The sequence below is a fragment of the Acomys minous genome (assembly GCF_964271855.1).
Source record: "Acomys minous genome assembly, chromosome: 14".
In the NCBI taxonomy this organism is placed as follows: domain Eukaryota; kingdom Metazoa; phylum Chordata; class Mammalia; order Rodentia; family Muridae; genus Acomys; species Acomys minous.
Window position 1 is genome coordinate 73929423 of NC_140496.1, and position 24154 is coordinate 73953576.

Below are 24154 nucleotides of genomic sequence, written 5' to 3' on the forward strand. Positions count from 1 at the left end.
GATGGCTCGGCGGTTAACAGCAAATAGTGCTCTTGTAGAAGACTCAGATTCAATTCTCAGAGCCAGTGTAAGGCTGTGGCCAGGTGATTCAACAGCTTCTTCTGGCGTCCACCAGCATTTGCACTCATACAGACATATGTCACATAGTCAAAACAATAAAATACATCTTTAAAAATTTTGCTAAATGAATGATGAAAAGTTCTGCCTTTCTAGAACTAGCACTGAAAACTCCTATCTCCTAAAGCTGTGTGTGAATGTTTAGCTAACTATCTAAACCTAGAAACTCTATGATCTTATATTAAGATTTGATTGTAGTCTTTTAGTATAGTGAATTAGAAGGCATGACAGCTAAGAGGTTGGGCTGTCTGAGAGACTAAATATTTACAAAGCAACCCAATAAAAGATTTTTTGGTTTTTTGATGCAAGAAATGGGGCCAATAACAGCGTCTTGTGATTGCTGCCATGGTTGGCCAAGAGTCTTTGAGAAAATGCTCTGAAAAACACCAAGAACTACATAAACAAAATTATTATCTTATTTTACAAATGCCAGTTAGTGTATTGATTATATGTTTGTCTGTTCTTTCCACATTTACTTGTGTAAATATATAGACACACACACACACACACAAAAAAAAAAAAACCCAAAAAACAAATAAGGGAACAGTGTACTTAAACAGTACCCAGACCAAATATTTTTAGTATTTTTTATTATGCTTCTAAATATTTAATAGATTATTAGTAGATGCAAACATACAAGACACTATTTCACATTTGCATGTTAATGAAAAAACATGAATTATACATTATTTGAAATGTGGAGTAGTGGAAACAGTATTCATTTTTCATGGCCATAAAAACTTCCATTGTCTCCCGAAACACATCAAATCCTCTTCTGTAAGGGTGCCAGAAAGATGTGCAAGCTTTCTAAAAACTATCTCCAGAGAAACTAGACACATTTGTCTGTGCTGTTTTGTAACATGCTGGTGTGAAAGTTCATTTTAAACAGAATAGTTTTAATAATGTCATTACTAATGTATATTTGGTCATCACTAAAAAAACATGGTAGTTTAATATGAATGTTTCATTTTAATAAACAGCAAAGGAAGCAAGCTTGCCCTGAGTCAGCAGGAAGTGGTTATACACCAGAGAACAGCCTGATTGTGTTAGATTCATCCAGAACACTGAACAGCCCAGAGACGGTCCAAGAAAAAAAAAACCTGGCTTTATTCAAATGATTATGCTCAGTGCAGCTCAATAGTGAGATTCACACATTCTCCTATTATTTCTTGACCTTGTGCCAAAAAACTCCCACTTACAGTAATAATTAGAATTAGTGTTTCCAATGCATGCCTACACCTTCCTAACAGAAAGAAAAAAAAGTGTCACTTTAAAAACTCTACGATTAGTGAACATTTTCTTTACTCTTTTGACTTAGTACGGCTCACTTCCTCTAACTCTTTACCATAGTGCCCAAGCATCATCACTTCCTTCTGCCACATCACATGCGTCATCTCTAGCACCACAGAACCTCGACTCTGGAAGAGAAACTGCTTTTCGTTTTTCACTAAATTCTGAGAAACTCCTGGTAGTTGCCTGGTCTACCACCGGCTGCTGTCATTCTGAGTGTTGTACACGTGGGTCCACTGAGGTAGGGAACTGTACGGAACTTGAAGACAACATCACATACGTTGGAGTTGGCACATCAGATGAATCTCACTGTGCCCATTCTTTTAATGAGACAAGGCTGCAAGAGGGCTGGAAAGGGCCTACATAATCTCCCCAGATGTCCAGGACAGTGTTTCTGTCTCCATCACCTGTCTGAGGCTTTCAGCAGACTTCTCTCTGTGCTCATTCTCCATATCCCGGAAGGGAGGAAGGAGGAGGAGTTCATGTTATATTTATGTGCTTAGCGACCACCATATCTCTGTGGTTATTTTGATTCCCAGAAACCTAATGCATGCATCCAAAGAGCTTATCCATAGTTGTTGGGACCTAACAGAAAATCAAATAGAGATAAGAAGCGTGAAAAACAAATCCTAAAAAAGAATATATACATATATCATACACTATATCACACACACATATGATCAAATATGATGAGAATTTGTTCTTATAGGTAGAGGTCAGAGTGAAAATTCTCCAGCCCAGACTGGGCCCATAATTCTGCCACTGGTCGACATTACTGTGCTTATATGAAGATCCCTTTGGTGAACTTGAGCACCACTGGGACAGTGCAGTCCTCATATGCTCAGGTTACCTGCTGGGAAGGGTTATATGTGAATGGCTCTTTTGAGCTCTTGGCCAGACCCTGTGCTGTGAGCAACAGTTCTCCACAAGCTAGCTTAAAGCCATGGAGTGGTTGATGAAACCCTCCGTACCTAAGGCCTCACCAAATGCCTTGCGCTGCCTAGAAACCCCTTCTCTACCTGCTTCTGCTGCTCTCTCCACTACGTCTAATGTGAGCAGTAGCCATAGCTGCCTAGAAGTACACAACGAGCTTTCTTTCTTTTTTTTTTTTTATCAATGTGAAAACTCTTCATTATTTTTAATTTTGGGGATTACAATATAGTTGCATAGCTTCAATCTCCCATTCCCTTCCTCCAGCTCCTCCCATGTAGCCTTTTTACTTTTTTTTTTTCTCAAATTTATAGGCACACATCTTAAATACACAAATACAACCATGATATGCATTAGTTACATTACCTTTTATCCAATATAGATCAATATTGGATAATAAATCAGTATACCCAGTCAGGATGCATCTAAATACAAGACGCCTTGAATGAAGACTCCCTGCATTTTGAGACTCATAATGCAGTCGAGTGTTTATGAACTTCACCTAAAGTTTAAGGTATTTGGAATGTTGTAACATCTCCATAAGATATGAACTATTTGCATCTTTTTTTTTTTTTTTTTAACAAACGAAGATGCTGAGCACTAAGGGTTTAGTATCACTCTCTACCACCCAGGTAGCAAATGGTAGAACTAAGAATATACTCACTGGGCAGTGTGCTTGCTCACTCTGCCAAACTGTTGAGCCTGTGGGACAAAGGAGAAGCCTAGCTTCATTCCATCGTATGCAAAGCTTACTCTAGAATGGCAATTTGTTTCCTGCTGGAACATCTGGTCTAAAATGACCCCTCGGATAAATCATTTTCTATTTTTGGCAGTGAGAGTTAGGACTTTAGTCTTGTGATTATTTTTAATATTAAAATGATTTCAAAAAGCATAGCCTTGAATAAATAAGCAACCTATTTTTCACTGGCTACAGATAAGCCACCAACCAAACAATACATTAATCATCCCAATACATCTATCACCATCACTTGCTCTGGTGTTGTTTCTTTCTCTCAACAAGCAAAGCACATTATAAAACAATTGTGTCATAGGAAATTATGCACAAGATTCACTGGCATTTACTGTTTATATTTTAGTCCTCTTGTTGCTGTTAAGATCTCAAATCACATAGTTTTGTACAGCCACATAATTTTCTTAAAATGCAATAGGTTAAAGGAAGGATAAACTTTAAAATAGATATGAAATAGTTATAGAAGGACCCTCAAAGTCAAAAAAAGTTTTAATGAGACTTTAAAACAAAAATTTTTAATGGGAATTTTTTTTTAAGAAAATCAACAAGTGGGGATAAGAAAGAAATTTGTGGATCAGATATTTTAGTAATCATTCAACAACTATCCACATAATAAGGCAGAAATCAAGTCATATCTCCAAGAAATGACCTTTGGAGGGAAGAGTAGGAAAAAAAGTATGTCTATATGTGGATTTGGAGTTTGACAGCCCAACCTTCTTTCACACTGTTTTCTTCTCCTGCTGGTTCAAGGAGTTTTAAACACCCTTTTGTAAATCATCATCTCACATCTATTTATTATCTTCCAGCTCAGTGCACAATACTATCTGTTACACATGAATAACAGCAATAATACACAAGGGCTCTGGCATAAGAAACTGGTGGCTTGGTGCTCATCTGCCTTCTGAGCCTCATTCTGAAACAAGGAGTCTCTGCTTCTATGGAAGCCACAGTAGCCAAGAGTTAAAGGCACTGAGCTTCTAGCATCACTTCTTCTGGAAAAAAAAAAAGCAGGTGATAGGGCACAGACCCTCCTATGTCACATGGACCCGAGAATGTTTGATTTCCATATAGCAGCCTGAGGGTGAGACTAGTTTCATGTGCTTTTTGCTTTAAGAAAGGGGTAGTCACTTGTATACACAGAGTACTGTTTTGAGGATGTAAAATGAATTCCCCATCCTATGTGAATGCTAACAAAAGAATAGCTGTTATAATCAAAGAAGAAAACAGACCTCATGGAAGAAACCGTCAGAACCTTATATGCTGCCGTTCTCAACATGAGCACTAAGAATCCACCAGAAGGCTTTGAAAAAATTACAGGCCTGCATAAAGCCCATCGACCAAAGAGTCTGACTCAGTCAAGCTACAGTGGAGCCCAGGCATCTGGAATTTTCCTCTGATGACTCCAGTTAACAAGCATCAGTGGGGACAGCTGGTGTCTGGAAATCCTCAGAGCTGGCTTGCTTTTACGTTAGTAGGTCCTTAACGATGCAGGGTACTTAAGGTCAGTTCATAGTCTTTCACTTTCCTCATGCTGCCTCTGACACACAGAGTTTTCATCATAATTAATTAAACTTTGAATTGCACGTGGCCTTGATAAAGATTCAGTGCTACAACATAGAAAATGAAAGAAGAAGCCTCAGAAATCGAAGACCTTGTGGTCTGTTGTTGGCTCTGAGATGGTCTTCAGTATAAGGAGGCTTATCTGATATCAGACATATACTTTCCTTTCATCTGCTTTACTCTGAAGGTGGCTGGCAGAAGACAGAGATAAATATCACTATTTTATGGAACTGTGAGGATTAAGGCAATGTTTTCTTGAGACAAAATTTAACCTACTTTGGTTTTTCTCCCATCTCCCACCATCTCTGAGGAGGGAGTGAGTTACTGTATGGAAAATGCACTGTAACCATGATTCATGTCATTGTGCTGTGATATTGTTCAAGTTTTCATTATGCCCCAATTTGTTCAACTCGAACTAAATTATTCTAATCATCCAAGTGCTCAGGATCTGTGATTTGACAAATACTTGTCTGTTTCTCTTTGTACGCCCAAATAAGTGTGTAATATTATATGCTAGTGTATATATGTGTGTGTGCATGTGTGGTACATGTACATGTGTGTATGCATGTGTGTACATGTGTTTACATGGTATGTGTGTGCCTGAGTGTGTCTGTGTACCTTTGTGTGTGCATGTTTGTAAACCCACTGCATGCATGTGTGTATGCATATGTGTGTCTCTCTGTGTGTGTATGTGCACATGTGTGTGTATGTGTGTTTATGAGTGTGTGTCTGTGTTTTCTGTGTATGTGGAGTGCATGTGCATGCATATTTATATGTATGTGTGTGCATACCTATGCATGTATGGTTGTGTGTGTTCATGGGTGTTTGGTGTGTATGTGTTTCAGAGATCAGTGTCTGAAAGAAAGTTCAGCATTGACACACATGGCATCACTCACACTTCTCCTTCCCTTTTCCACTAGAGCTCCCACAGGTCATGGCTGCAGAGTCACAGAAAGATTCCTTATGTTCTATAAGTGCAGGACCATCTTGGCCCTATGAACTCTCTGTCCTCAATACTGAAATCCAACTTGGTTTTAAGGTTGAAGGTCAAAACATGAGCTGGGTAACTATACTTCTCTCTGAAATAGCCCAGAGAAGACAATTCTCTTTGCTGTCCTGTCTAGTCTGACTCACTTAGAAACAGAGATGCCAGCTCTAGACAGACTGTGTAGCCAAATTTCTAATGGGAAATTTGGGGAGGAAAACACATTTCTTCATATGTGACAGCATTCAAGGGTAGCAATAGGAAAATGCTTCATTCTGTCACAAGTTGTCTGCCAGTGCTGTTGCCTGGTCTGTTGTGTGAACCTTTAGCTCTGTGTGCTCATTTCCTTCAGGATATAAATACATGCAGCTTTCTCCAATCTGAAAATAAGAACAGAAATTAAGATTTCTTAGTTCAAGACAATATTAAACTCTGGCTATGGCTACAGCTGTTGGCCTTCTTGGTTTCATAGTTTCCACATTGAACTGTCTATGCCTGTCACTTATGGTTCATCTACTTACATTTGTTTTGTAATCTCCTGTAGCTTGGTTTTGCTTCTTCCATAGGATAAGGTTGGCAATAGCCTCCTCTTCCTATCATGGCGATTGTTGGTTGTCAGTTTGGCTGAATCTGGAATTAACCAAAATCCAAATGGCTGGGCACATATGTGAGGAATGCTTTCTTTTTCATTTTAAATTACATCCTGCTTTTTATTCCCTTGCTCTTATCTTCCAGGTCCTGCTCTCCCTCCCTCTTCTGCTTTATTGACCTCCCATAGACCTCTGATGGGGAGAGTGCCTGTATCCCCTTCCTCTGTGTGCCCCCCAGCTGCCCCACCAAGTGACACAGATCAAATTCAGGCACCAGAGTTCATGCCAGGGGCAGTTTCCTTTCTCCCCACCTCTTCATACACATAGAGAATAAGTTGTCTATCAGCTGCATCTGAACAGAGGCTCTAGGTTCTGTGCATGCATTGTCCTTGGCTGGTGCATCAGTTTGTCAGGCCCCCTGGGTCCAGGTCAGCTAGCCTTGATGGCCTCCTTGTGGAGCTCCTGATCCCATCTAGGTCCTTCTATATCCATCCCCCACTCTTCCATAAAACTACCAGTTCTCCATCCAAGTTCAGGCTGCAAGTGCCAGTATCTGTCCCAAATCCCCACTGAGTCAAGTTTCCCAGAGGACTTCTATGTTGGGCTAATATCCACTTATAAGTGAGTATATACTATGTGTGTATTTTTGGGTTTGTGTTGCCTTACTCAGGATGATCTTTTTTAGCTCCATCTTATTGTCCTGCAAATTTCAAGATTTCCTTGTTTTTGATAGCTGAATAGTATTCCACTGTGCAAATGTATCACAATTTCTTGGTTGATAAACATCTACATTGTTTCCAGATTATGGCTGTTAAGAATAAAGCAGCTAAGAACATAGCTGAGGATATATTCTTGTGGTATGCTGGATCATCTTTCAGGTATATGGCCAGGAGGGTTATTGATGGATCCTGAAGTACCAATATTCCCAATTTTCTGAGAAAGATCCAGATTGATTTCTGAAGTGATTGCACAAGTTTGTACTTCCACCAGCAACGGAGGAGTGTTTCCTTTTTCCACATCCTTGCCAGCATGTGCTGTCACTTGAGTCTTTGATCTTAGCCTTTCTGATACTTGAAGTGAGAAGACAGATATTGAATCCAGATCTTTGAGATGAGAAAAGAAACCTTTAATTCAGATCACTGAGGTGGAAAGATGTACCCCTAATATTGGCACCTTCTGCTTGCAACCTATAAAAAGGACATGAGAGAAGGAAGCTTGCTCTCTCTTTACCTTCTTGGTCTTGCTCTTGCTAGCAAGTTCATTCCTTCACTAGAATTAGAGAGTACTTCCTTGGGATTCTGGAATGTACTGAATACCAAGGAGGACATCCAAGTTCATGGACTAAACAACTACTGGATTATTGGACCTTTCATTAGTAGACAGCCATTGTTGGACTAGCTGGGCCACAGCCTGTAGGACATTCTAGTAAATATTTCACATAGATAAATTCACACACACACACACACACACACACACACAGAGAGAGAGAGAGAGAGAGAGAGAGAGAGAGAGAGAGAGAGAGAGAGAGAGAGACAGAGAGAGAGAGACAGAGAGAGAGAGACAGAGAGAGAGAGACAGACAGACAGAGACAGAGACAGATAGAGAGAGAGACAGAGACAGATAGAGACAGACAGAGACTGACAGAGACAGAGAGATCCATATATATATATATATATATATATATATATATATATATATATACACACACACATACATATATTCATTCTGTAAGTTGTTTCTCTAGAAGACACTTACTAATACACTTCCCTTACTTGGACCTACTGACCACTACTGCCCCCCTTTGCCCCTTTGACTGGTCCTCTTGTTTCAGACATTCTTCTCCTTTGATTTCAGACACTGCTTGCTTGTGGCTTTTCTTCTCCCTCTCTGCCTGTATTTGTCTGTCTTCATGCGACTTAGTTCTTATGCATTGGTTTTCCAGAACCACCCCTGGTTCTTCTGAGCTCCCTGTAAGCACTTCTGGATGTGCTTCCCCAGCTGAGTGGGAGCAGTCCTCATTGCCTTTTGTTCCTAGAAAGCAGTTTGAGTGAGACAGACATTCACACGTTACCACCGCCTTCAGATGTACAACCTCAGAGAAGCATGAGTAAGAGAAAAGAAGAATGAGTGGAGTGATAGAAACACTAGAATAAATATTAGGTAGATCTGTTTGCAGTTTTATGATAAGCCTTTAATTCTTCTGCACCCATGGGCACCAGGCACACATGCTGTGTATAGACATATATGCAGAAGGGAGGTGAAGAGAGACAGCTAAGAAGTAATTCTGTTTTAGGTAAACTTATTTTGGCTAGAGCTGTAATATGTGGATAAAGATATGTAAATCCTATAGACTGGGTATTATTTATACATTTTGAAGGACTTGAAAGAAAGGAAACTACCATAAAAGGAATAATAAATCAATGCTCCCTCCCTATATTTCAGAAGCAGCTGTGATGTCATCTGGATAGCACAAAAGAACGTAAGTGGTGGTCCAATGGCCGATGAGATGGTGCTGGCTTTGACTGGGCTCACAGTGAGATGAGCCACAGCAATGAAGGATGCTCAAGAAGTTAGCCTGGGATGAATGTGATCAGACCATCATTTCCTTCTTCTTTCTGTCTCTATTGCCAGGCTCCAGCAGAGGAAAGTACTAGGAAAGTGAGTGTTTAGATCCCTTTTAGAACAGCATATATTAATTTGAGGTTGGAAAAGCATATGGATGACAGGTTTTCTAAGTTGGGGAAACATAAAAAAAGCATACAGTTTTCTTCTTGGAGAATGTGTGTGTGCATGTGTGTGTGTGTGTGTGTGTGTGTGTGTGTGTGTGTGTGTGTATCTATAGTGTAATTGTCAGTACACGTTCTTGTGTATGTGAATGTCTGTGTGTAGTAATTCCTGCTTACCCACGTTCATGTACATATGGAGGCCATAGGTCAACATCAAATATTTTCCTGTATTGCCTTCTGAATTATTCGTAGAGACAAAGACTTTGCTTGAGTCCAGATCTTGCTGGTTGACTAGACTGGCTAGCCAATGATCTCTGAACATCTGCCTATTCATACAACCCACCTCCACCAGTGCTAGGATTAAAAATGCTTGGCTTTTCACATGGGTGCTGTGCATTTTAATCTGGGTCTTCATGGTTATTCACTATGTGCTTTGCCACCTAAGCCATTTCCCAAATCCTGAAAATATGATTAAAAAAACAAGCTTACGGTTATTTTTTTCATGTCAACTTGATTGGCCTAAGAGATGCCCAGATGGCTGGTAAAACATGATTTCTAGATATATGTGAGAATATTTTGTAATAAATTACCATTTAATTGGTAGACTGTACAAAAAAGTTTTGCACTAATAAGGATGGGTGGGTATGATCCAGTCTTGTGAGTGCTTGATTAATAGTGGAAGGGCAGAAAGTGAATTATTTTATCTTTTCCTGTCCTTAGATGGTCATTCTGTCTATAATTGAATTATAACTCCTCCCTTTCTGGTTATCATACTCTGAAATTACACAGGTCAATTCCTATAACAAATTTGATGCAGATATATCTTCTATGACTATGCTTTTCTAGAGAACCCTGGAAATAGGACAAGTCTGAAGATTTTCTATATGCCCTCTCTTAGGCTTTCTACTGCTGCAACAAAATACCATGACCAGAAAGCAAGCTGGAAAGGAAAGGGTTTATTCAGTTTATACTTCCACATTTTGGTTTATTTATCACTGAAAGCAGTCAGGACAGAAACTCAAAGAAGCCAGGGACCTGGAGGCAGGAGCTTGTGCAGACACCATGCAGGGGTGCTGCACACTGGCTTGAATCACATGGCTTGCTCAGCCTGCTTTCTTTTTTTTTTTCTTTATTAATTTATTCTTGTTACATCTCAATGGTTATCCCATCCCTTATATCCTCCCATTCTTCCCTCCCTCCCATTTTCTCCTTGTTCCCCTCCCCTATGACTGTTCCTGAGGGGGATTACCTCCCCCTCTATATGATCATAGGGTATCAAGTCTCTTCTTGGTAATCTGCTGTCCTTCCTCTGAGTGCCACCAGGCTTCCCCATCCAGGGGACATGGTCAAAGGTGAGGCACCAGAGTATGTGAGAAAGTAATATCCCACTCTCCACTCTACTGTGGAGAATGTTCTGTCCATTGTCTAGATCTGGGTAGGGGTTTAAGGTTTACCGCCTGTATTGTCCTTGGCTGGTGCCTTAGTTTGAGCGGGACCCCTGTGCCCAAATCTGCCTATCATAATGTTCTACTTGTAGGTTTCTAGGACCCTCTGGATCCTTCTACTTTGCCATTCTCCCATGATTCTCTCATCTAGAGTCCCACTAGAATGTCCTCCCCTCTGTCTCAGTTTCCTGGTAAGTGAAGGCTTTCGTGGGACATGCCCTTTGGGCTAATATGCAGATATAAGTGAGTATATACCATTTGAGTCTTTCTGCTTCTGGGTTAACTCACTCATTTTGATCATTTCTAGCTCAATTCATTTATCCACAAATTTCAGGAACATGACCACCAGCTCAGGGATGACACCATCCACAATGACCCCATTGGTTACTAATTGAGAAAATGCCTTACAATTTGAATCTCATGGAAGCATTTCTTCAACTGAGGCGCCTTCCTCTCTGCTGACTCTAGCTGTATCAAGTTGACACACAAAACCAGCCAGTACATGCATGTACTGGTTAGACAAACTGGCCAAATGTGTGACACTGGTAAAGCTGATCAGGAAGACTCCATTTCTAAAGGAGACTGCTAACAAAGACAGTTGGTGTGTACAACAATCAGTGAAGAGAGTGCTAAATATTTAACCTGTGTATACACATTTCATTAAGAAAAGTATTTAAATTTCTATACTTTAATTATCAAAGTATTTGTTATTCTATAGGTATTTCTTTGCAGATCTGAGGGAGCACTTCGATAAATATGTCTCTGTGAGCAGCATTTCCTACTGTTGTTTGTTCCCAGGCTCTTCTTCTTCCTAAATTCTTCCAATTATTTGGTCCTTACTGTGTTAGCTGGATGCTGAGGTAGTTTATTCATCTTTACAGCAACATTATATGATAGAGATAATCTGATGTGTTCGACGTAGATGAAGAAAACACAACACAGACAGATGCAGCAATTCTGTAATGATTATAGCAACTGTCAGAGCTGAGATTTTTTATTACAGACCCAGACGTAGAGCCTGTACATTTCATTACATCACTCCATCCCTGCAGTCAGAGAATCAATCCCTTGCTTAAAAACACAAGGGCATGTTATCAGTAGGAAGCCTTGTTCTGATCCATGCTTGTGGAAATCAGGCTGAAGAAGCTTTTCTGGGCTCCGAACTCAGCTTCTGCACCCGAGGAAAGGATGGAATAGAATTCTTGTATTCATTGTGGTTCTGTCAGACTCATACTTGGGTGTCAACCTGAGCTTTACCAGCTCAGTATGAAAAGGATCAGTGTGTGTTTTTGACAGCTAGAAATCCATTTGCAAAAGATAAAACAGCAACCATCACACAGATATGGCATCTTCAAGGAAATGACTAGAGAAATTCAGGGCTACGCAGCACAGTGCCAACAATACAAATGACTCTCTTTGTCATTCTATAAGAAATCAGTAAATTAACTCACTGGCTCCTTTAAACTAGTTCACATGGAACTGGATGAAATTTACTATTTCTTTGTTCATTCATCCTGGGTTTTTATTCTTCACTTTTCTGGGCACTGTGATACCTTCCAAAGCTATGCAAACTCATCTCTCAGAGGTCTGTAAGGCAGAAGGAACCCACATTGTAGCTCATTTTTCTGAAGGTGAAAAACCTTCAACTCTGGAAGATTACTAAAAACATCATGTAGATATAAAGAAGAGCTATTAAAGAAAAACAGGGTTCTAAAACATGCAGCCTCTTATCATACAATATACTTCTTCTTGGTCAGTTTAGTTACAAGTTCAGGACTAAATATATTACCCAAGTAACCAAAGAAAAACAATTATGTATATATAAGGGATAAATAAAGTGTTTTTGTAAAAGAGTTGTTTTCAAGCAGAATTCACTTAATTGGGGTATTAATGAAAAGTTAGATGTCTGAGCTCCGGTTGCTGGTGTTTAGTCCAGGTGGCACTAACTACAGGGCCTCCGGCACCTCTCTGTTTTCTCAGCGGCTCTTACATTATTTATAACAAGTACCTGAAGAAAGGCGTCCTCCCAGGTCCTTCGTAGTTTGATATTCTATGCTTCAAAGTTTTGTAGATTCCAAAACTTGAATTTCTTTTAATCTGCCAGATATCGCATCTCTTGTTCAGTCAACTTTACGAATTCACAATTTCATGTTCAACAAAAACCATGAAAGGAGGGAAATAAAATTGTCCCCCACAGATGGTTGTGTCAGGTAAACTGTGATGGGCCCAGATGCCCTCTGTTAGGGTCCTCTTCTCTTATGTTGGAACCAGACCAATTTTGCAAAGAAGACAGTTGTCATCTGATAGTTCATGAGTTAATTTTAAGTGAAGAAATTGCAAATAACGCTCAGGAAGCATATTCATTTTTTTTTCAGAAGTCCGCAAACTGCTTCAACTAAAAAGATTGTTTGGGCTCTGAATCAGCTTTATTTCTTGTCATTTTTGCTCTTTTGAAAATAAAAAATCTCATTCCTGGCTCATAAAATAACATTAGTTCTTATTATTCTATACATTAGAAGTCAACTGGTAATTCTCACAAATTAAATTAGAGATCCCACATTTAATTTACTGATGACAAACTGTAGGTTTCAGCAGTTTGGCTCTGATAACCTTTAAAGTGTATTAATTTCACCAATGATTTACATACAGCTTTATTTCCCACTGTGCTGGCCTCATTTGCCAATGCAGAACCGCCCCGTGGTTTTTCAATTTGCTAACCAATCAACACAATATAGCCCTCCATTTCCTCCTTTTACATTTTCTCCTAAATCTGAGACTTCAATATTGAAGAAATTTGTACCAAGAAATCTCACATGGCTTTTCTATTTCTGTGAACCTTGAGCGGAATAAGCAGAGAAAAGTTATTCCTTGGAACTAGGGTACTACTTCAAGATGATTGCATTCAAACAATTTCTTTGCAAATCATGATACTTGGATATTATAAAAATATTCCCCCCAATCCACCCAAAGCACCTAGTGTCTATATATCAACATCTCTATAGTGGTGACATCACCAATGTCAAAGATTGGAGCACTGAGAAACTGTTTCTGAGGGGAGTCTAATGAGGCACTATGTCTGAAGAGCTGCTCTCTGGACCATGAATGAACCCATGCAGGCTCTAGGAAAAGTCCTGAACTCAATTCTTTTTTATTTTCACTATGTCACTGATATCCAGAGATAGCTTGGACACTCCAGAGTTCAGGAAAACTCAGGCCTTGCTGGTTAGGCAGTACTCCATTTTCTGATTTGAGAAAATGGTGCAGCAAATAGGCTGCTTGCCACAGGCACGAAGACTTGAATTTGAATGCCTTGAGCCCAACCTAAAACTGGATGCATCTAGTGTCTGTAATCCCAGCAGTCCTGTCATGATGGAGAGATGGAGATAGGGGAATACCTGGAAGCTCTGAGGCCAGAGAGCCAGGTTTAAATATTCCTGCTGAGCAAGAGATTCTGTGCGAGGCAAGGATTGACACCTGATGTTGTCCTTTGACCACACACAGGCCATGTGCATGTACACACACACACACACACACACACACACACACAGACAGACAGACAGACACACACACACACACACACACACACACACACACACACAGAGAGAGAGAGAGAGAGAGAGAGAGAGAGAGAGAGAGAGAGATCAGATGCACATAAACATGTTGTATTATTTATTTATTATTCTCATTTTTTATTTTTAATTGCATTACTCCTTTTTCCTTCCTCTGTACAAACATTCCTATATAATGTACCTCCCTATTGTCTTTCTAATTCATGACACCCCACTTTTCACTGACTGTTTTTACCTGCATGTATATATATGTGTATGTCTTGGTTACTTTTCTATTGATTTGAAGAGGCACCATGACCAAGGCAACTTACATGAAGAAGGGTTTAATTGAAGGTTTGCTTACAGTTTTAGAGGATTAGTCAAATTCCATTATGGAAGGAAGCATTCCATCAAGCAAGTAAGCATGGACCAAAACAGAGCCTTAGCTAAGACCTACATCTACAAATTCAAGGCATAGAGAGAGAGTCTGAGCCTGGTGTGGGCTTTTAAACACTTTGCCCTTACAAGGCCACACCTCCTAATCCTTCATAAAAATCCACTAAATGAGATCCAAAAGTCAGATATGTGAGCTTATGGGAGCCATTCTCATTCAAACTACCACTATGTATATACATATGTATTTCTAAATAGAAACTATTCACTCCAAAATGACGCTCAAACATGAGAGGAACAAGGACAATACCAACAGACACATTAAAATGAGTGGAGAAAAGCCCACAAGACCTTAACCCTGCACAAAGAGCTACAGGCAAATGAGAAAGCTGGGAGCTATAGCAGGAGTCTTCTCTAAGGAAGAGCATACCAATTGGTCGCCCAGTGCCAAATACTTGTTTTAAAAAGAGTAGAAATTGATGTCTAGTTTCCTTAATCCACACTAATCCTATAGACAACATAAACACATACTTTACTTAAGCTGCGGGAAGAGGAGAACTTCATTTAAACTTCATGGCATTTTCAGGGGAGTCTTAGATGAAGGCACTAAAATTAAATTGTAATCTGGAAGGGCAAAAAAATTTTATTATTTTTCTACAACTGAATTCAACAAAAGTGCTCATTTCACATTAAGAGAAGATGGTGACAAGACTGAGTTTATAGTCAAGTGCCCACTGCAGGTGCTCAGTACTGCTCCCTGTTGGAAATACAAAGCATAGCATTTGGCTGAACCAAGAGGGGTCACATAGGGACAAAAGTTTTGGAAGAAATTAAACTAAATTTGATTTTTTTGTATTACTTTAAATTATTTCTTTGTATGTACTTATCTATTCATATGTATAAACATGAAACAACAGGGTTTTTTTGTTTTTTTGTTTTCTTTTTAAAATTAATTTATTCAGATTACATCCCAGTTGTTATCCCATCACTGGTATCCTCCCATTCCTCCCTCCTGTCCTCTTTCACCCTATTCCTCTCCCCAGGTCTGTGACAGAAGGGGACCTCCTCCCCCACCATATGGTCACAGCCTATCAAATCTCATCTTGGTAGCTTGCTTATCTTTTCTCTAAGTGCCACCAGGCCTCTCCACCAAAGGAACATGGTCAAATATGGGCCATCACAGTTCATGTCAGAGGCAGTACCCACTCTCTACACAACTGTGGAGAATGTCCTATCCATTGGCTAGATGTGAGCAGGGGTTCAATGCTTGTATACAATGCATGTATAGCTAAAATAATACTGTACAATAAGAGGTCCTCTGGAGGAATCTCCATACCTGATCTCAAGCTGTAGTATAGAGCAATAGTAATTAAAACAACATGGTACTGGCATAGCAATAGGATTGTTGATTAATGGAATTGAATTGAAGACCCAGAAATAAATCCACACACATATGGACACTTGATTTTTGACAAATAAGCCAAACCTATTCAGTGGAAAAGCATCTTCAACAAATGGTGCTGGTCTAACTGGATGTCTACATGTAGAAAAGTGCAAGTGGACTCATATTTATCACCATGCTCAAAACTCAAGTCCAAGTGGATTAAAGACCTCAACATAAAACCAGAGACACTATATCTGTTAGACGAAAAAGTGGGGAAGAGCCTGGAACTCATTGGCACAGAAGACAACTTCCTGAACAGAACTCCACATCCCAGGCCTTAAGGACAACAATTAATAAATGGGACCTCATGAGACTGAGAAGATTCTGCAATGCAGAAGACACTGTCAAGAGAACAAAGTGACAGCCTGCAGGCTTGGAAAAGATCTTCACCAACCATACATCTGACAAAGGGCTAATACCCAAAATATATAAAGAGCTCAAGAAATTAAACATCACCAAACCAAATAGTCCAATTAAGAAATGGGGCTCAGAATTAAACAAAGAATTCTTAACAGAGGAATATCGAATGGATGAGAAACACTTAAAGATGCTTAACATCCTTAGTCATCAGAGAAATGCAAATCAAAATGTCTCTGAGATTTCATCTTATACCCATCAGAATGCCTAAGATATTTGACTACGTCCCCTGGATGGGGAGGCCTGGTAGCACTCAGAGGAAGAATAGCAGGCTACCAAGAAGAGACTTGATACCCTATGAGCATATACAGGAGGAGGAAGTCTCCCTCAGTTACAGTCATAAGGGAGGGGAGTAAGGGGAAAATGGGAGGGAGGGAGGAATGGGAGGATACAAGGGATGGGATAGCCATTGAGATATAATAAGAATAAATTAATAAAATAAAATTTTCAAAAACTCAAGTCACATGCTGGCAAGGATGTAGAGAAAGGGGAACACTCCTTTACTGCTGGTGGGGGTGCAAACTTGTACAACCACTTTGGAAATCAATCTGGCACTTTTTCAGAAAACTGAGAATAGGGCTACCTCAAGACCCAGCTATTCCACTCCTTGGGATATGCCCAAGAGGTGCTCCTCCACACAACAAGGACATATGCTCAACCATGTTTACGACAGCCTTATTCATAATAGCCAGAACCTGGAAACAACCTAAATGTCCCTCAGTCGAAGAATGGATAAAGAAACTGTGGTACATTTACACTATGGAATACTACTCAGCTATTACCAATAAGAAAATCTTGAAATTTGTGGGAAAATGGATGGAACTAGAAATGATCATACTGAGTGAGTTAACCCAGACCCAGAAAGACTCACATGGTATATACTCACATAATTGGACACTAGCCCAAAAGGGATGTCGCATAAATGTCTTCACTTACCCAAGGAGATTGGGATAGATGGGAAGACCACCTATTGGGACTCTAGGTTAGAGAAATATGGGATAATGGGGAAATAGAAGGACCCAGAGGGTCCTAGAAACATACAAGAAGACCATCAAGACTGGCAGATCTGGACCCAGAGGGGTCTGCTCAAACTATTGCACCAACCAAGGACAGTACACTTGAAATCTTAAAGTGAACAGAGACAAATCCTCCCTAGCAAACAGGAGGGAGATGGCCATTTGAACAGAGAGTTCCTTTTTCTAATCTGCCTTAGAAATATGGCAACAGTGAAGCTTGCAGAGTAACTCCTCCTAAGGGCTGCTCTAGGAAGATTCATTTGGAAAGCAGAATGGAAAGGGACAGGCAATGAAGAAGAAGCAGCCAGTAGGAGACTTCATCATCTACAGAGATGAAATAATCCTCATAAAAAGACATTGGTTTGAAATCAATGTTTTTTTATTATAATGCATTTTTGTATCCACATATGGTCATGTTTGAATATTGATATACTGAATTTGTAAGGTAAAAAAATACAATGTGCTACAAATTGTATTTGTTATAAAGTAAGTTATATCATAATCTAGGCTTTTAATTGTACCTGTTTACAGTGTTGCTGTTAATTTTTTTCATGTATGTTCTCATTGTCACATCATGTTTCTTTGATAAGTATAAACTTTCTTTGTACACTGTATTATACATACTTTCCTGCACCCTCTGAATTCCTTACTGTGCTATTTCATGAACGAGAAACATTGTTTTCTTATTTATCTACACTGTTATTGAACTGCCTTATTTGTTAGTATGTGCATACATGTGACAGAAGATGGTGTCATATCCTTGGAGATGGAGGTACAGAGGGTTGTGAGACATGGGTGCTTGGAACCAGATATGGTCCTTTAATAGAAAAGCAAAAACTCATAACAGTGTGATCATCTCTCTTGCGACCTAAGCTTTCATTTTGATAGTTGGTATTTTCTGTTTTGTGTGTCCTGGAAGAATATTAGAATTATGATTCCTCATTGTCCCAATCAACTTGGGGCTGGTGGCTATCTTTCCTTACTTCTTTACCTGCCATTTTGTAACTGAAATTCCACTACAAACTGAGCATTAAAAAAGTGATTTAAATGTTGACTTCTCAGGATTCTGTACTTCAAAAAAGCAGAGATTATGCTGCTTGGCTGGTACTCTCACTAGTCCCTCATTTTTAGAGCGCTGCCTGGTTCAGAGCAGACAGTCAAAAATACATTTGAAACTTATTACTGTTTGGCTGGCATGTACTATGGCCAAGATTTTATCCCCATTAGAGCATAAACTGAGCAGAGTGACACAATTTTGACCTAAGCACTGGGCACATAAAGGCAGGAAGATCAGAAGTTCAAGATCACCCATGGCTACTATAGTGAGTTTGAGGTTAGCCTGGGCTATTGTGGACCCAAATACATCTGTGAAGTTTTCATCAACCCATTCATACTTGGTATAAAGAATCCAATCACCAGAAGGCAGGATAGAGTTCAAAGCCATTGTAAACTGTTGTTTTCCCAAGAGTGTAGATTAATGCCTACTTCTGGTTTTCTTCATTTTTGTTCCAACATGTTCATATTAACCGGAATTTTCCATTTTGTTCTATAGCTTGGCAGCAAAATGAGCCAAATCCTATGATTCCATGGATAAATTAAACTCTCAGGAATAAGATGACATCTTAATGTGGGATCAGATCTTCTAAATTGTGCCTGGGAGGGAGATAATGGCAAATATCAAAGTATTATATTTGTGAAAAGATATAGAAGTGATTTTTTTTACATCATATAAACACATGTTCATACATATGGGCATGATCACTTATTTACATTGAAGGAAATTGAGAAATGGATTTTTGTTACATTATTTAAGTAAATTCTATTTCTATGTGTTGGGATGAGAACTTGAACTTAGATTTCAGGATGCCCTGTGTCACCCTGGCCTTGTTTTCTAAAGAAGAGGTCCCAGAGAGAGAAAGGCAGACAGGTGATGCTCTCATCATTATCAGTTTTCTTAATTAGAGCAACTAATGTAGCTACTTATTTAACATCTTCTCCCATATGCACTGTTATTCTTAGAAGTTTGAAGTTGTTATTTATTGGTATTCATGATACTACTTTGTCTGTTACATAGGAGTCACAGTATTATTATTGAATATGTCAAATTTTTATTAATATCCTCAGAATAAAAATTTGGTTTCTTTTATATAGGCTGACATCCTAGTTTAAGGGTCAAAAACTCTTTTGTGTGTGTGTGTGTGTGGATAAAAAGAGGACTGGACAGTAAATATTTTAGTATTTGTTGGCTATATGGTATCTTGCTATTACTCAGTTCTGATTATGGATTACAGATGCATTTATAAATGGATAAGCTTGGCTTTGGAACAATGAAACTTTCTTTATAAAAGAAAGCAGTGTAGGCCAGAGAGGTGGCTCATGGGGTAAAAGAAGCCTGTTGCTAAGTTTGATAATGAAGTTGCTCTCAAGGACCCATATGGCAGAAAGAACCAAGTCTTTGAATCCATTCTCTCACCTCTAAAAGTGTACATGTTCCATGAGCGCGCGCGCGCGCACACACACACACACACACACACACATGCATGCATGCTCACACACACACACAAACACACACACTATAAATGCAATAAAATTAATAAAACAAAACAAAACAAGCACTGGGCTTGCAAATTGCTGTCTGCTGATCATTCTAGTTTTGTATTCTTTCATCCTGCTCATTTTTTTCATTTTTTTCCCATAATGTGTTTCTTCAAAGGTACCATGAGTTCCTGCCCTCACCATTATTTTTTTCATTTGTTAAATATCAAGACTAAGTTTTGCCAGAGACTGCTTCATGAAACATGTCTCTTTAGGAACCACTAACCTGGAGCTCCTCTTGTGGCTCAAGTCCTAAGGTTCATTTGTGTAAATATCTATCTCTAATTTTAAATTAGTAGCAAGAGGTACTTGCTATTTAGGCATCTTCATTATGAGGCACATGATTGATGCATCATAGTTGCTTTGTTGAATGTATGTACATATATATATATATATATTTGTCTATATACATATATATATTTCAAATTGCCAGTAACCATTAATTATCTGTTATAAAAGCATATAGAAAAAAACGGTTCCTGTAATTTTAAATAGAAATCATACTTTGTCTTTTACATTTGCTACAATCAAAAAGAATCAACAAATGATCCATAATGCAGGCAATTATATCATGAAGCAGCTAACGTTTCAGTCTGCTCCATTATGGTAGAAATCATATCCACTCATTGGAAAAAAAATATGCAACTGGAATAAAAAGGAATTCCAAGTCTGAGGGATAGCAATTAGCAAAATCAGTGTCTGGGGCACTGCCTGCATGTAATTGGACTCATGGACTATTGCCTGTAACGATTCTAATAACCGTAGCTAGCACTGGCCTCGTTCAAGCTGCTTTATACAAAACAATCCATTACAGCAGGCTTATGGTTCCAAAGCAGCATACCACACCCCTAAGTCAACAGTGAGCCCTTCTCCATGCTGAATGTTACTGCTCTTGATGGTCTGTGCTTTGCAGTTTCCTATTCTCCACATCTGCGGGCGTCTTGCTAAGAACTGAAAGGCTGGGCAGGGCTTACTTTCTAGTCAGGCCCACATGCCTCTGGACCTGTGCGCTGCCTGTGGGCTTTCCTTAAGTCTAGATGAGAGAAGAGAATGCCATTCTGGCTGGACCTTCATAATGAAAAGGAAAGGATTTTGAAAATTCTACTTAGAACTAGCAGTTTAGTACTGCTGTGCCAAAATGTAACAAGAATAAGTTAATAAAGGAAAAAATTTTTCAAAAAAAAAAAAAGTCTTGCACTCAGAGGAAGGATAGCAGGCTATCAAGAAGAGACTTGATACCCTATGAGCATATACAGGGGAAGGAGGTCCCCCTCAGTCACAGTCAGAGGGGAGGAGAGTAGGGGGAAAGCGGGAGGGAGGGAGGAATGGGAGGATACAAGGGATGGGATAACAATTCAGATTTAATATGAATAAATTAATAAAATATATTTTTTAAAAAGTCTTGCAGGTCTAACTTAAGCTAATACTCACATCTGAAGTCCTGAGAGATGGGGTCTATTCCTATTTTCCACTACCACTTGCATTCAAGTGACTCTTGGTCTTTTGTTTGCTTGTTTGTTGCAGTTTTGTTTTGGTTTTTGTTTCAGGCAACGTCTTCTTTGGCAGCTGAAGATGACCTTGAACTCCTGATCCTCCTCCTGTGTCACCTAAGTGCAGGGATTACACTTGTACACCAGCACACCCGGCTAGACAAACAGTCTTAAAGCCATCAAAGAGTTAAAAAGCTAACTACCAATGCCTTGTACCGTCTTTGTTCATAATTATGATGAAGGAAAACTAATTTTATAAGACTGTTCTGTGCGTGTATGTGGGGAGAGGCGTGCTTTCTGACAGGGTTTCCCTGTGTAGCCCTGGGATTAAGGTTAGAAAGTTTCCAATCGTATTTTGAATTTACATTAAAAATTAGCAATTGTTGGTATAAGTGTGTACTTAAAGACTTGTACATGGAGCCAATGTAGTAAGGCGTCACTCATTGGATACCTGAGGATTTTACATGGAAATGGATTTCCTATGTTTTTTTCTTGTTAAAGTTTGGCATTTTGAGATTCTACTACTAGTTACGTCATCTTGAGGAGTTTCTGTTCAATATCCCTTCCACTGAATGGGTCTATTCACAGTGCTTTCACGAAGAACTTGCCCACGTGACATGTTGAGCTCCATGGTGAGTGCTTAATAATGCTTAACTAATTTTATCATCCTGACTTTCAAAAGCAAATATCAACCAGCATTTTTCTCCCCCAAGAGACAAGATAATAAATAGGCTTCGTGAACCCCATGACCTTTGTAAAGATTTTTGTCCTCACCTTGAGGCAAAGAAGCCTTAGCAGGTAAACTCAGAGGCATGTCTGTATCCCAGTGAAAAGCCATTTACAAAATTAGGCAGTAGACTGGACTTTATAAGAGACTATCTTTTTCTATATCTATAACTTAAACTAAACTAAGCTGTGTACAAACAGTCACTCCTGGTAACATACATTCCTTTTTATTAAAATGGGAGGGAGGGAGGGAGGGAGGGGGGGAGAGAGAGGGAGGGAGGAACTGGAGGATACAAGTGATGGGATAAAAATTGAGTTGTAATCTGAATAAATTAATAAAAATAAAAATAAATAAAATGCTAATTATTAGAGCCACCCTATATCTTTGCAACACTGCCCATTTAAAAAAAAACTTTTGATAGCTCATTATTTTCTCACAATTTTATAATTCTCTTACTAGTTAATATTTATAGACTATGTCTCATTTTGAAGTCCTCCCAATGGCTATAAGATGTATCCCAATGACTAATAATACATGTATGTACATATATGTTTCTGTAGTCATATGAATTTCATTCTTCTGAGCATTATCATGAGGTATATCAACCTACATTTCTCTGTGTTATTCCTTGATTTTATTTTTTTGTAAAGAGGATTCTCACATCTGTGGATCTTCACAGCCCCCTGAAGGTCTGCCTTGCTTTCTATATTTCTAATATCTAAATGTTTTTCTTGTATCACGACATGTCTCACTTCCATCTCTCTGTGTCAACAGTCTGTATGTTTATAGAATTAATAGCCATTTGGAAAGATCATGTTTCAAAAGAAAGTAATGAAAGGTAACCCCTAACCTCTAGAGATTGCCTGTACCTTCTTATTTTACAACTGTGTGTGTGAGTGCATCTATATGTGTATCTGTGTGCTCCAATATTTTCTTACCTCTTTCTTTATCCACTTTGAAGTCTTGTCAATTCTTTATCCAGTGTTTGGGTAATAAAATTCCAATGTGCCCACCATCCAATTTGACATCATGTTTCTCAATCCTGGTCTGATTGCTGTTGTTATTGAGTGGTTGTGGCTCAGCACACTAATGGCTTTGAGACAAAGCAGACTTAAAAAAAAGACAGATTCTTTAAAGAAAAAATTTGCAACAGTTGAGAAATTAGAAGCTCTTCCTTATTATTGTATTGCTCCCCTTTCATCTTTAGCTTTCTGATGTTTTCCTTTCATTTCCTCCTCTGTGCCCCCCAGACATCTTAATGAGATGTGGCTAGGTCTAGCCCTGGCTGATAATCAACTTTCTCTACCGTCACATGGTGAGCACGCTCACAGCATACCTAGCCTCTGGGAGTCTAAGTGTGGGACTCAAGAAAGAAAATACTAGCTACACATTTTCTGGGAGAGCTGCTTCTAAATCTGCAGTGAGGAATTCCACTTAAGAAGTCAACTTAGATAGACTCCAGAATGGGCCAACGGAATGAACAGGATGATAGAAGCTCGAATACAAAGGCACTTTTTGACTGGCATGGAAGAAGTACAGTATGACTTAAAGAGAAGACGAAGCTGAGGGGAAAGATTGCCACAACAATCACTCTCAAGAGCTAAGACCCACAGTCCCTGACTCTGAAGCAAAAGGCTTAGAAATGTTAACCTGTCAGCCTCCTCATCAGAAAGTAAATCTCACAAAGTGGAGTGTCAAATTGACAGCATAGAATTCCTAGTTTCCCCACAGGAATACGGGGTAAAGAATTGGACGAGTTTTTACGAAATAAGCATGAATGATCTGCATCTCTCTAGCTCTCAGAAATCAGCCACTGCATGGTGTTCTGAAATGGCTGAGGTAGGCAGCAGCTCAAAATGGCCACACTGGGAATTACAGAGATACTGCAGAGTGTAGCACCGTTTGACTTTGAGTTCTGCCGGTCACATTCCTTCTCTTCCTCCAATGGCCACATGCCCACACGAAACACACGACCCTCTCTCACAAACATACCTTAATGAAATAAATCTTCAGAGAAATTTGCCATAACTAAGGCCTCAGAACATGGACACAGTGAGACCCTTTGCCTCTATCTACTCACAGGAACTTATGGGAGGATCCACAGCTGCTTCCCCTGCTCCTCCTTCTATA

At 39.2% G+C, this 24154-nt stretch overlaps 1 long non-coding RNA gene across 3 annotated transcripts; it reads right to left on the reverse strand.

Moving 5' to 3' along the window:
• Positions 1-820: 820 nt before the first annotated feature.
• LOC311582690 lies at positions 821-24154 on the reverse strand. 3 transcript variants are annotated; one of them, XR_014774191.1, is made up of 8 exons: positions 24105-24154; positions 22963-23134; positions 21239-21414; positions 18607-18865; positions 14867-14959; positions 6155-6263; positions 5783-6013; positions 821-1992 (listed from the first exon to the last, which is right to left on the reverse strand). It is a non-coding gene; the product is annotated as an uncharacterized lncRNA (long non-coding RNA). The 3 variants fall into 3 exon arrangements; XR_014774193.1 differs by having other exon boundaries at positions 24017-24149; XR_014774192.1 differs by lacking the exon at positions 5783-6013 and having other exon boundaries at positions 24017-24149.